Source organism: Notamacropus eugenii, chromosome 6, assembly GCF_028372415.1.
Source record: "Notamacropus eugenii isolate mMacEug1 chromosome 6, mMacEug1.pri_v2, whole genome shotgun sequence".
NCBI lineage: Eukaryota > Metazoa > Chordata > Mammalia > Diprotodontia > Macropodidae > Notamacropus > Notamacropus eugenii.
Window position 1 is genome coordinate 327,989,823 of NC_092877.1, and position 15,476 is coordinate 328,005,298.

At 38.2% G+C, this 15,476-nt stretch overlaps 1 pseudogene; it reads left to right on the forward strand.

Annotated features, from left to right (window-relative positions):
• Positions 1–3,451: 3,451 nt before the first annotated feature.
• Positions 3,452–14,083, forward strand: LOC140512396 (TBC1 domain family member 16-like; annotated as a pseudogene).
• The last annotated feature ends 1,393 nt before the right edge of the window (positions 14,084–15,476 follow it).

Below are 15,476 nucleotides of genomic sequence, written 5' to 3' on the forward strand. Positions count from 1 at the left end.
AGTGAGTGGCATAGCTAGGATTAGAATCCAGATCCTCTGACTTGAAATCCAGAGTCTTTTCTATGGGGCAACATTTCCTCTACAAACATCTACCAAGCAACTACTATGTGCTTATATTCCTGTACTCAGGTTTCATGAGTGCCCATTAGTCATTAGTAAATGTTAATAAGATAACTAGTACGAGAATTAATAACAGATCATGATTGCCAATGATTTATGTTTGTATTCAATCATAGAATGTAATGCCAATTTTAACAGGATGATTATAAAAGCCTTTTAAAGTCTAAATCATCTGGTCCTCTGAAGTTCACAGGTCTTCCTCCAGAAAAGAGGAAGGTGGGGAGGAAGGAGGGGAGAGAACAAGGAGATGAGGTCCAAAACTGGAGCTTGGCCAAAGCTCTTCTCCCTCTAAATGGTGCCTTCTCAGAGGTTTGAATAAAAAGTCACTCCTTTATGCTGGTAGTGGCTTAGATCCTTGGGTTCTAAACCAATCAATTCTTTTGTGCATGGACAAGTCTCCTCAGCCAAGACCAGCATACTTTCTGTGTTACATTTTACTCCATCCAATGATTTTTGTTATTTTTCCATATTGATACAAGACTTTTTCTCACTTGGCCTAAAACCTTTGATTGATTGATTGATTGATTTAATAGAGGTATCTAGTCTTTATTTACAGCTAGTTCACATAGCCAACTCATTCAACTGGGAAAGTTGAATTTCTATAATTATTGAGATATGGGACCCACCTCTCACATAATCAGGTGAAGTAAAGACATAGAAGTGACATGATAGATGGATTATTGAGTATTTGAAGGACTTTCATGTGGAAGAAGGATTTGAAATATTCTACCTGGCCCCACAAAAAAAATGATAGCATTTGTTAGATTTTATAGAGATATTAATTAAATCTTGATGTAAGGAAACATTTCTTAATGTTTAGAACTGTCCCAAAATGGAATGGGCTACTAAAAATGTTACATAAACACTTTGGGGGAATATTGTTTAGATGATTCTTGGTCAAATGTTAAATTGGACAAAGAGTCTTTGACTTTCTTTCCAACTCTTTCTTGCTATGACCTCCAGTTCATTGAGTTATTCGACTATGGGAAATTTATAAAGAGGTCTGGATAAAATTTAAGCAAGATAAGGATGGAAGGAAGACTTGCTCTGATGATATCATGACTCCATGCAAGAATCAAAGCATTCACATGCTACATATTATGATAATAATATATCACACTAAATAATACCTTAAGTATACAAAGCATTTTTCTTGCAACATTACTGTTGGGTGGGTAGTAAAAATATTAATATTGCCATTTGCTAGGTGAAGAAATTGGCTCATATAGTAAAAGAGATATAGAGTTAACAAGTATCACAGATGGAATTCAAACACATTTCTTGTAACAACAAAACTTTTGCTGCACCAAGCAGTATCATCACTTGCTCCAGAGTGAATTGAGAAGGGGTAGATCATCATTAGAACCAGAACCGACAACACCTTAACAAAGGGTCATGAGCCACGGGATGGCAGAAAGTGTGTTCCATTCAGTGGATGAGCTCTCCTGGAAAGTTCTTAGAAGGGGATAGCTGCTGATGTAGTATACACTTTCTTGGGAATCCTTCCTTTCTTATTTTCAAATTTATTGTATTTTTGAATCATGGAAATCCTTCCTTTTGAGAAATGGAAGAAACAAGTTTAGAGTCACTTGTATACAAGAATTTAACTTGCTTAATCTGTGGTCCTTTTCTCATTAGTGACCCTCATGCCATACAGACAGAATCAAAGAATCTGAGAGTTTAGAAAGGACCTTAGTAGTCATTTAGTCCAACACATAGATTGAGCAAACAAAAGCAAGAAAAAAGAAAGGATTATAGCAGGAATCCCAGACAACTGAAAGAGCGCCAAGAAGAGGGAAATCACTTTCTTTTGAGGCATTCCATTTTACTTTGGGACAACCTTAATTATAATTAATTATAATTATATTAAAGATTTATACACAACATACCACAACACACCCATATACAAACACACACACTCACACACACACAAACCTCTTTGCTAATTTCACCTATTCCTCCATTCTTTTCTCTGGAGTTTAATGGAATTTAATCCCTTTTCCCCCTGAGAGCCCTTGCAATAAATAAAGATAGCTAACATGTCCCTACGGAGTCTTATAAATATCCCTACGGAGTCTTATAAATATCCCCAGCTCTTTCAGTTGATCCTCCTATGGCATGAAATCAAGTCCCTTCACCATCCTGACTGTCTCCTCTGGACATTCTGTAGCTTATCAATGTCCTTAAGTGATGATGGTCCAAAAGTGAATGCAGTACTCCACATGGAGTCTAGGAAGGCAGCATATAGGGAAACTATCATCTCCTTATTCCTAGAAGCCATGCCTCTTTCAATAACTAATTATTTCAGACTTTTCATTGGTTCCTTCCTACCACACACGAAGCTAACTTGAGTCTGTCCCGGAAGAAGACAAACTCACATAAAACAGTTGAGAAAAAAATCCCAAATATTCTAGGGGCAGAATTCCCTGTGGGTGAAGGCCCTACAGAAAGTAATGCAGTATCCTTCATGCAGAATTTTACAGTTTCCAATGCCTAAATAATGTTTCAGAGGTGCCCATGAGATCACCAGTCAGATGCTTCCCTGATAATTTTTGGAACAAATGCTACCCACCTATTGGGGACAGAAGTATTTGTGACTCATACAACTCTGCTTCCAGACTATTGTGCTCTTTATTCCCCCAAGGTCTCTTATAGCTTATAGCTACTAATCAGTGAGCATAGCTCTATCTGAGTTTGTGTAAGATTATTGTCTGTCTCATGTTTACACTCTTGATTCTTAGAGTTTTTCTAGTGTGGTAAGGTCAGCTCTGAATCCCAATCCACTGATAAGTACTAATAGAAATCATCCAATTTATAGAGGTGTTTATCCTTGTGGGAATTATTTGATTAGTAGGGGCTTGGACCTCTAAGAAAATATCGGTAATATCCACTAATAGAGGGAGTGAAACCTAGGGATTCTTTCACTTCCCAAGTCATCATCTAACTGAGTAGATTAGCCTAGATTCAGATTTGGGGATTTCAGTCCTTACTTTGTATCCCAGTCATGGAGTTTACCATGTTGATCACAATGATTGAGATAAAAAAAGGCAGATCTTTCTGCGATGATTTTTTAAAATGTGTTTCTGAACCAAACCTCTTCCTAAAAAGAGTAAATAGAAAACAAATGCTCCCAATTCAAGGACATTCCATTAACACAAGATAAGTTCTGGAGAAAAGCCCTGGAAAATAGAAGGGCTGACTGAATTAACAGGCTACTTTTTTTCAGTTGCTTGTCTTCCAATGAAACTAAATCATCAAACTGCTAGGTGTCCATTAAAAATATTTCTTAATATTTATTTTTAATAGCAAAGAATTCAGAAGCTGTTGACACATGGCCATCCATGATGAAGGTAAGTCTTGTTGCCTTTTCAGCAGATATCTGTATGGGATCTATTTCCCTTGTAGGACAAATGAAGGAATCATGGGGGAAAATAAGAATAGATTATTTTTATTATTACTTAATGGCAGAAATTCTAGATACAATTCCTTGAAGAAAGACAGTCAAAGAAAAAAAAATCCTGGGCTTGAAGAAAAGGAGGAATGTTATATAGAATATAATTCATGAGTCAATCTGGAATTTTTCAATCCCCATCTCTCTACCAAATGTATGTATGTGCATGTGCATTTCTATATACCTCTCTCTCCATACACACACACACACACACACACACGGATATATGTATATATGTATATGTATATATGTATGTGTGTGTGCATACACATACATATATACTTATAGATGGATAAAATCTATATGCTGCAACAATAATATTGATAATAATAGCTAACACTTATGTAGTACCTACTATGTACCATGCACTGTGTAAAATTCTTTACTATATGTATATGTAAGTGTGTATATGTATCTGCATGTACATATACATACATTTAATGTATGTATTAAGAGAAATAACTAATTACTAATAATGAGGGTGATACAGACTTTTTCTCTGTCCTATTTCCTTGTCAAAACCCTAACCTTTGAAGGACATTACTGACCTCTGCCACCTAGAGCATCTTTTCTAAGGAGAATTCCAGTCCATTGTGTTCCATTCAAATGAATTTGGGTGGAGGTTGATCCTTTGTCCAGATTGCCTAAGGCTGGAGATGGTCTCTTTGTCCAAGGGTGAGGTGATGTCACTCTCTCAGTCCCTCATTGGAGTGAGTCCATTTCTCATTGTAATATTCATTCTCTCACTGTTAATAGTTAGGGTTGATTGCCACCCTCTCTCTTCCAAAGACATATAAACAGTGAGCCCATCACCATGAGGGGTCATTGGCATTGAAGAGTGCCACTTATCTCTTTTATTAATAAAATGCTAGCATTATTAATAAAATGAGTAATTGGCTCTTGAACTGAAATAACATCTCTTGAACTTTTTAAACGTCACTGTGTGTGTGTGTGTGTGTGTGTGTGTGTGTGTGTAATTTAGAATTCGTGTAAATTAGAATCCTTTGCCTTCACATTTTGAGTCTCTTCATCATTCCCTAATCTTAATTTTGAAGATGAGAGCAGAAGTGTATTTTCCCTACAAGATTTCAAGAGCAGGATTTACACTGCCCTCGCCACACTTGCTAACCCAGTTTCTTAGGGAACACTAGCATATGTTTAAGAGGTAGCTAGCTAGAGCTGAAATGAGGTCATGGAAAGAAAACATTGAAAGGCAAACGGTCCACGTCGATTTCATGAGCAGGGAGAAGAAGCCATCATCATGTTGTGCTCTGAGAGCTATTACAATAGAATGTTCCTGGATCAAGGGGAGAAAAAGCTTCCTATTGGTCTGCTGCTTTACTTCATATTATTCTACAGCTAGTCATGCCTCTAAGGGTAGGTCTCTCCTTCTTTTCCTTTAACAGACCCTGTGATTTCATTGGCATATGGGACTCCTGATCAGGAAATTGCCCTAGCAATGCCAATCTGCACCCATTCTCTAAATTCATTTTTGAGAGTTGCTAGGACACTTAGAGGTTAAATGACTTGCCCAGAGTCATGCAGTCAGAATGTGTCAAGGCAGAACTTGAACACAGATCTTCATGACTCCAAGGCTGACTCTGTCTCAGTTGTTTTCCTTGTGCTGTTATGGGAATTACTTTCTCTTATTAGAGAATCATAAGGTCACTGAGCTGGGAGGAGTCTCAGAGACCATCGAAATCCATTAGTACAGAACAAAAAATTAGATGTAACCTAGAATGCTAGACCTGGAATCAGGAAAGACCTGAATTAAAATCTAGTCTCGAGTCACACTTACTAGCTGTGTGACCATTGGCAAGTCACTTTTCCTCGGTGTGCCTCAGTTTCCTAATCTTTAAAACAAGGATAATAATAGCACCTACCCCCCCAATGTTATTGAGAAAATCAGATGAGAAATAGTAGGAAAACTCTTTGTAAATCTTACAGCACTATATAAATGTAATTGTTGTTAAGATCCTTCAACCTTTTAGGTCAGCTTGTTTTGCACATTCTCTGCTTTTTGACACCCTCCTCCCCACCCCCCTTCACCTCTGCCCCTCAGTGAAAATAAGTTTCTAGCTCAGCTTGAGGCTCTAAGATAGCTCAGATGGGTAGGACACCAGCTTCCAATGCAATAGCTATTATTCTACAGTTTCTGTTGCCTTCTGCTTAGGAGATATTCTATTTATTTCTATTTGAACCTCATTATGTAAAAATCAAGAAAAATCTAATCACATGCAAATGTGATGGTTTAAATTGAGATCTGCAAAAGAATCTGTATTCACAATGCAACTCAAGCCAAGTAAGAGATATTTCATCATAAAATGACTTATTGAAGTGTCCATTCCTGTTTGCGGCAGCCTGATATAGTAAAAAGAGTGCTGGGCCTTGGAGGGCCTAGGTTCAAATCTCACCACTGATGCTTCCCACCTGTGTGATTTTGACAAGGGCTTTCTCCTCACTAGTCTCAGTTTATTTGTCTATAAAATGAGGGTGTTGGACTAGATGAAATCTAAGGTCCTCTTAGCTCTAGATATCCTATGGCCTAGATTTAAAACCCAGCTGCACCACATCTTACTTGTGTGACCCTGGGCAAGTCAATTCATTTGCTTTAGCCTCAGATTCCTCATCTGTTAAAAAAAATGGATTTGGAACTGGAAGACCTCTTGTAGTTCTAAATGTTCAATACTACCTGAAAATGCTAACATGTACAGTGATTTTTTTCCCCTTTACTCCAAGGAATTAAGCATATTTGGGGCTATCTTAAAGAGTCTTTGGTATATACAATTTGAATTTTGAATGAGGACTATATAGAACAAAATATACTGAAAACAGCAAAGCCTGATTATCATTTTCCCTATGAAGAGTCAAAAAAAAAAAAAAAAAAAGATAATTGTGTGGACACAGTGCCCCCTTGTGGAGTTTGTGATAATTCTTCATAACAGAAGTTTTCAGTAGGTCAGTATTTTTTAAACAATTCTCTAAAGTCTAAAGTGACCCTGAGGTATGAATGATAAACAAAGTTTCATCTCCCTATGAAGTTAGCAAAAACCATCTTTCTTAATCCCTTAAACCCTCAGGCCCCAAGCAGCAGTATTGCTTTTTAAGTTCATATCCAATCTAAGGCATAAGGTTGAGAGGCCTAATTAAATTCTAAGTTTAGTGGGCACTTGCCATTACATAATTTTTCAAGCTATTTTCTCACTAAGGCTTGAAAGAATTGGGTCTTCTAGTCCTGGTCTTAAGTTCCGGTGAGTTTCATTCCATAGTGGGTGTGGACAAGGAGGGAGCTAGAAAGGGAAAAAGGAAGGACTTCTGTAGACAGTGACGAATTTGAAGGAGTTCGTTATAGCATTGAAGGCTATGTCATAGAAATTGCAATAATTTAAAGGGTTTATCAAATTAAAGACAAATATTGTTCATGAAGAGGTTAGGTGATTATTTATAAGGGGTGTTTCCAAGGGGATTCCTGTTCATATACTCCTTAGACTAGATAACTTTTGAGGTTTCTTTTAATTTTGGCATTCTGTGTTCATCTTTGCCAAGTAGGGTACGCGTGTGTGGTTGTGTGTGTGCGTGCATGCGTGTGTGTGTGTGTGCACATACAATATTTTACTTCTCTTTAACTATAAATCTATGAATTTTTTTTTAATTTTGGAAATTGATTAGTGACTGTGGCTGATGACAGAATTATCGGACTCAGGAGGTTAGCAGTCCCAGAGTCAAGATCAAAAACACAGAACCCCGGGACAGAAACCAGACTGTCTCATCTAGTTCATTCTATATCAAGAATTTCCTCAATAACATAACTTGGTCATAAACCTTTTCTTGAAAATCTGTAATGAGGATCTCACAGCCTCTAGAGGCAAACCATCCCACATTAGGGCAGCTCTAATTATTAGAAGTTTCCCTTTATGTGAAGTTTAAATTTGGCTCTCTGTGTCTTCTATCAATTGTCCTCTGTTCTATTCTCTGAGACCAAGCAGAAAAGAATAATCTCTATTTATTTATCTCTATACCAATAGATACAATTTTTCTACCTTTTATATACTTGAAGGTTTTTGAATAATATTGAGTATCTGAATTGTATATTGAAATATAGTATAATTTTGTTCAAGCTTTCTCTTCTCCTGTTGAAAGATCCCCTGTTCTTTTAATTGATGTTTGTACAGCATGAATTTGAAGTCCATCATCACCCCCCTGGCTGCCCTTCTCCACAGATTGTCAATATCCTTCTTAAAATGTGGTACCTCAAGCTGAGCACTACACTGCAAGTGTGGTCATCTCCATAGTGCCAGACACTGTACCTGTAAATGAAGTCTGAGAATACATTGGTTTTTTTTGGTTAACATGACACTCTTGACTAAGAGTAAGTTCAGATTCCACTGAAATCACAATAAACATTTCAACCAAACTTACCTAGCCCAGGCCTCCCTATCTTATGCTTGGTTTTTTGAACCACTGAGGGATTTTATTTTTTTCCTAAACATAGTTCTAATTTCTCTTGGTTTGTCTTCACACAGATTTGTTTATCTAATTAAATATTTGCCTTAAGAAAGAAATAAAGGACTACAACATGATAAGAATAACTACCATTTATGTAATGCTTACTATGTGCCACACATTGTGCTACATATTTTACAAATATCTCATTTGATCCTTACAACAACCCTATCAGGTCCATGCTATTCTTTCCCTCATTTTACAGATGAGGAAACTGAGGCAAATGGAGGCTAAAGTTTATCTCTTTTCATTCAGCAAAAACTAAACTTAATTTACTATAGATAGAACAGTTGTAGAGGAATAGTTGGGTTATCTTCATCGATAGAAGACAAAATTAGAATATGATCCTTGAACCACAGCATTTCGATGTCTGTATATTCAGAAGAACAGTGGAGGGAGAGGAAAAGGGCTGGGGGTGACTGCCAATCTATTCTGTGCTTGGATTTATCATAAGATCATCTATTTAGAGGTGGAAGAGTTTTGCAAGGTCATCTAGCCCAAGTCTTACAAGTTACATATAAGGGAAAGGAGACCCACGGAGACAGAGTAATTGGCCCAACATTATACATGGAACAAGTGGCAGATTTAAACCAAGATCCTTTGCCTCTGAATTCAGCATTCTTTCTGGAGGATATGTGATATCCTATAGCATAGGTAAATATGTGATATTTAATATATAAATATGTGAAGACATAAGTAAATATATGATATTTTTGTAGCAATGTGAGATCTCCAAGTCACACTTATTGACCTCTAGTTACCAAAATTTCTTTTTCTTTGTCTTCTCAACAGACTGTGCTATCCCGCTCCTCTCAGCAGAAGGAGCTGAGATGCAGAATGTATGTGTGTGTGTGTGTGTGTGTGTGTGTGCGCACGTGCATGCACCAGCAGAATCAATACCTAGTGTCACACAAAGAAACATCAAATTAATGCTGTCACAGCAGATGTAACACCTCCACTGGACCCATTTAATTAAAGAATTGCCACCATCTGCCCAACAAGATATAGAGACACTCTGAAATCATCCTTTTCAGCATGGGGAACAAACAACAAGTCAACCTATTTCACATGACAAAAGTAACAAAGGCAATCTTTGTTTATTCTTCGCTGATCCCTGGAGAAAAGATATGCTGGTGTACCTTGGTTTTGTTTTTAGTAAAGTTACTTATGTTCCCTGGAAAGATTTAATCTGGCTGCCCCAGGGATCCTTGAGGCTGGTGGGGCTGGTGGTGATGTGGTGCATAGTTAAATACCCAGATTTCCTAGACAAGTTTGACTTCTAAATAAAGAGACCCTCATTGTTAAATCCATTTTTTTTGAATGAAGCAATTTGAAGACATGGAAAAAGCAATGAATTTGATTCTCAGGTTTGACATTTCTGACCTGTCTGACCTTGGGAACATTATTGAACTAAGTCTCAATGTTCCCATCTATAAAATAAGGGGGTTGGACTACATGACCTCTAAGATCCCTTTCAACTCTAATTCTATGATCCTATAAATAGGAATTAGGGAGTACTTAGCCTATTTAAGAATGGGCCAATCAACCATTCCTCAAAGCTAAAAAACATTATACGCCAATCAAAACCAATCTGAATATTAAAGTGGTCCTTGATATGATCTATTAAAAAAAATGTAAAGTCACACCTACTAGACCTGTAAATAATAAAGAAAATGATAAAATCTCAGAAATTTTTAGAATTTGGAAACTTGTTGATGAATTATAGGAGTTGATCAGTTAGAAATTCTGTTGAATTAGAAACACTGAGGGAGATAAAAGAATGAGTTCTCAAGTGGGCTAGGGTTTATATATCATGAGCATCTAAGGTAGAGTAATTTGTTCTAATAGTATTCAATAGTTCCAAAATATCTCTCCAGATTTAGACAACTCTGAGCAGTAGATTTGTAGACAGATAGTTCCCAATTTAATTAGTTTACACTTAACTCACTTTAGGTCCAGGTAACCTAGAAAACAATTTGCAACTACCCCCCCCCCAAAGTGACTTAAATGTAAATATATTTTGACCCAACAATACCATTATTAGGACTATACTCTAAGAAGATCAAAGAAAGAAGAAAAGAACCTATTTATACACAAAGTTATTTGTAACAGTTTATTTTGTAGTAACAACAACAACCACAGAACCCACTGTAACTAAGGGAGTGTCTATAAATTGTGGAATTGCTGAACAAATTATACCACACAAATATAGTAGAATACTATTGTACCAAAAGAATGAAGAAAGAAAGTGATGCAGAGTGAATTGAGCAGAACTCGGGTTACAATTTATGCAATATCAAAACCATCATAAAGACAAACAACTTTGAAAGATTTGAACAATGACCAACTGTAGCACCAGTGCGATACTGATAGCGTCTATGGCGACCATGAATATCCTGGTGCAATTCTGAATTGCAAAATACCACAGACTCTCCAGATGGAAGACGGAACCAAAACATTTATTCAGACACCAGAAAGCCAAATCCATCATAGTAACAAAAATCTATACATAATAACAATGCAGAGGACAACACTATCCCCAAGCCTCCCCCCTGCTAGGCTTCCCACAAACCAACTCCCTTAAACAAAATCAAAAACAAGTTCTTTCACTTGTGCTAGCCAGCAGCCTGCTTGTCTGCATCCTTCCTGTGTGTGTGTTCATCCTTCACTGCTGAAGAAGACCACGCCATCAGAGAAATGATGATATGACTTGCACTCGACTTTGTTTTGAGTGACGGAGGGCTGTGCAGGTCACCAGCCTCACTTCTCCTCCTGAGCCATCTGAATCCAGTGACCAGATATTCATTAGGATGCCTGGAGATGACCCAGGATGAGGCAGGTGGGGTTAAGTGACTTGCCCAAGATCACACAGCTAGTAAGTGTCAAGTGTCTGAGGTGAGATTTGAATTCTGACTAGACCTTGACCAATATCCTCTCAGCTCTGTGCTAGCTCTGACTCTTCCTGTTCTACCCATTCACAAACTCCTCCCACCATAGGCTCTTTGTGACTCAGACTTTCATATGACCCAGGCAGGTCTTATGGACCTTTTAATGAATAGGAAAGATCTTCTGGTTTAAATTATCATTACACAAACCATGATTCCAAAGTACAAAAGTACCAGTCCAAAGTATAAAGTGTATTGCCACTACTTAATGGAGAAAGGTTAAACTCAAAATGTGAAATGAGACATACTTTTTTGGACATGGCAATGAGGAAATTGACTTTGATTGACTAGGTATATTTGTTATGGGGATTTTATTTATTTATTTTTGTTGTACAATGAGGGGACAGAAATTAAATGCTTATAAATGCAAAATGTGATACAATTAAATTCAAAAGTAATTCATCTTTGTAGTAATCCTTTGAGAGAAGCAGTTAGCCCAAAGGAAATGCCGAAAATTTGGCTAGTAGGCCAAATATGTTAGATATTCTTTCAACATAGGCTTTTGGGACTTAAAACTGATTTTTTAAAAGAATTAACTTTTCTTCCACCTTTCATTTTTATTCCCCTGGAAAATCTAAATTAAACAAGAATTAGAGAGAATAAGAAATAATATATTAAAAAGGTGCTATAGAAATAAAAATAATTATACTATATATTTACTACAAATTGGTAATGTTTTTAGACCAACCACTTTTTGTCCTCTAGTTCAACAGTATCATGTTCCCTTAAATATCAGGGCATTTCCTCAGTATTCAATGATCTGATGAATTTGAGAAAATGTTAGTAATCTGCAGACTGTGTGTCTGGCATTTAAGTGCTGGGCCTGCAGGCAGGGGGAACCCTTTGACCATGATTCTTTGGAAAGATTTTTATTTCTTTAACTGTTAATATTTGGGGGGAAAGAGCAGTTGGGTTCCTAAACATTGCTTCTGGAAAATTTTTTGGTCTGGAACTGGAAAGTTCCCTTCATCAGTGGAAGCCTGGCCCTGCACAGTAACTTAGGGACTTAGAGTCAGAAGGCCTGGTGCTGTGCCCTGCCTAGGATCACAGAGACAGCAGGTATCAGAATTGAAACTTGAAATCAGCTTTGCCAGACTCTACTTGACTCTCTTTCCACTAGGTCATGTTATCTCCCATAAGCAGTGATATTTAATTCAATCCAACTCCATGAACATTTGACTGCCTACTATTTGCAATATAATGCCCTAACCACTGGGGATACAAAGGCAAAAATGAAGCAGTCCCTACCTTCAAAAACTCTTCAAGGAGTTTACATCCTACTGAGAAGGGGAAGGGGTGAAGAGGGTCAAAGAAGGGACATGGGTTGGATTCTATGAGCTTATGTAAACAAATAAGAACATTCAAAATCACTTACACATCAGGAAAGAAGCATGAAGGAGGGGCTACCTGAGCAAATCCCTGAAGAGGAGGGAGCATGTTTCAGGTATGCTGGATTGCTTGTGGTCCAATGGAGCATTCTTCTCAGATAGATTCATGGTGGATATAACCCTGGGCTAGGATTCAGAAAAAATCTGAATTCAAATCCTGCCTCAGATACAAACCAGCCTGTGTGACCCTGGGCAAGATGGGAAAGAAGCTTGTTAGAAGATGGGGAAAAGCTACCCCAAGGCTTGGTGACAGATAGTCCTATCCAACTCTGTCCACAGTGACTCAAGAGTCTTATCTACTGTAAGTTCTCAGGATAAGCCAAATAGGTCTGAATTATCAGTGGATGGGACAGAGAAGGAACCAGAGTTTAGACCAGAGTCTGAAGAAGAGGAAGGCTTCTTAGAGGTCTCTGCTGATGATGTGAGCAGGTACAGTATTTTTGATTCTGATTCTGATGCCTTTTCTTCACCTCTCTGTCTCTCACTAATAGGTGAAGCCCTTACAGAGAGCAGCAATTCTGTTTTTCTGGACAATGAAAATAGAGGTATGTGACAATCACATGACCTGTTACACCAGCTCTACCTCCAGCCTTAACATCAGCCTTCATTTCCTTCAGAACAATGGCCAACTGAAAAACTCCAAATGAAATGAACAACAAAAGGTGTTTGCCCTGAAACAAAAATGCCTAGTATCTGAGGTTGACCTGGGGCAAAGGAGGTCTCTCTGCCTTTTCTTTAGTGATGAAACCTGCCCCAGTGGGAAGTTGGTTGTTGCTAGTTAGGAAAGTCAGTACAAGATCTTCCACTTTCAACATGGTGGCCAGGATAAACTGTCAGTTTTTCAGCAGTGGAAACATCGTACTGAAATTCATCCCAAAGACCAGGTCTCCAGTGAAAAGACTTGTGTAAAGTTCTTTGTTCAACAGAGACCCACCAAGAGGAAAACATGTATAAAAGATGGATTTCTCCACTTAGCTTAACTACTTGAATGAATCTGGGCAAGTGGAAAGGGAACATAAGCTACATAAGGCTGTTTTCTTCAAGGGCATTGATGGGTCAATCTGGGGCAAGGTCTAGTCCTGTCATGACATCACATGACATGACATAACACTTGTCAACACAGCCTATATTTGATGATACAGAGATACTGAGGGTGCAGGAGAGAGGAATACTCAGAGATCTAGCAGAAAAGATCTTCAATGACTCTAGAAGATCAGAAAGAATTCTGGTGCCATGTACAGTACATTGTTGACTAAGATGTAGTTTGGGTAGACTGGAGCAATTGATTCTGATGACAAGAACACAATCCAAATGTGGAGAGCATGAGGAGAATTTTGTTGAGCTATGCAGTTTGCAACGCAACCATTAGTTACTCCCGGGCATGTCCATCCTGGTGGCTCCCAATCCTGGCTGAGGTTTGATGAATCACATACCTTCTAATGCATCACACACAATCTCTGCCAGTTCTCCTTTGGATGAGGATATGGAGAAACAGCTGCTATGCCTTTGTGAGCTCCTTTGGCTCGCCCACTGTTGTTTTTACTAGCACCTTGTTCCTCTGGGGGAGGATGGCTTATGGAGGCTTTTCTGTCACTGCTGGACTCTTGTGTTTTAAGCATGAACTTCAGGATGCAGAAGCTCTATGCATGGGGGAATCATGCTGGGCTTATTACTAGACAGACTACCTCCACTTTTTCATCTGTGTGGCCACTGTAGTGATCTCTAGTGATGGTGTCCTTGATTAACAACTGACCAGATACTTCTGCATTTTGAAAATCTGGTCATGCACATGAATGAGGAACTCATATTCAGGAAGGTGAACAGTTTGCTATATTACTTTTGCCTCTTGTCCAGTTCCCAGGTAATTCACATGACCTCTGTAAACTCTACAGGACAGGCATATAGGATTATGGTTATATACCTGTTGTGGAGTATACCAGGCACCAGCCTGATCTGAATGGTGGGACAGTGGAAGCACCTTCTCCAAAATTTGCCAGTGAAAATAAGAGGGGCCCAAAGCCACAAGAGGTCTTCAGCTTCCACAAATAGGGTCATTTCATGGAGATGGAGAGGGATTGGATGAAATGTTACCAAGGGAACTCTCATTACAGGGCATCAGAATTGGATAGGAAGATAAGTTGCAGTAAAAAAGGAGGCAGTGTTTAACAGAATTACCATTGGAAAAAGGAAGAACAAGCTTTTTCTATTTAATGGCAGCATCAGAAGCCAGGAAAAATCGAATGAAGATGTGACCACCAACCCAAAGAAAAATCAACATTATGACAAAATGATTAAACCTAACTGAAATCTCATTGCAAGGGTAACAGAATTCCTGGGCCTTTCTTGTCACCTGTTTGTTTGAACTAAGGAGTGTTTTTCCAGGATAATCCTCTTCCTCCTTCATCCCTGGTCCAGGCTCATTAGGAACCAAACTTCAAACATAGGAAGAAGCGTATATAAGGAAGGCCAAGCAATCTCAGCCTCAGTATTTGAAAGTAAATGGGTTGAGAGCAGTTGTCAGGTGAAATCTTGAAGATATATCCTCAAATATTCACACGTACACACACACAAAGACTCATGCAAACACTCATGAAATTCAAAATGGCTCAAAGGCTTCCATTCAGAGACATCCAGTTGTCACTAAAATAGCTCAGTTGATTTGGGAATGCTGGGGCAAGGTGGAAAAGGATTTGGGGAGTCTGAGGCTTTTCACAAGGACACTATAAGCTTTTTATACTCATATATAAAAGAAACTGCCTTCTCTTGAGCCTAAGCAATAGGCTTCTGGAGGAATATGTGATTCATCTCCCTTGGCTTCTTTCTGGAAGATAACAGGTTTTCTACATTAGAGTTGTCTGCCAGTCTCGTTGTTTAGACCCACCAAGTACAGTAGCTAAATGACATTTGAATGGGTAAAAAAATTTTAAAAATTAAAAAGAATTCAGTTACAGAATAGTCCCTTAATGAAATAATTGAGTGGGGGGGTGGGGGCAAACAATAGAGTATTTCTGCCAGGGAATACTCTCCCACAAATACAAGTTTCCCAAAAGTCTTAATGTAGCTTTAAAT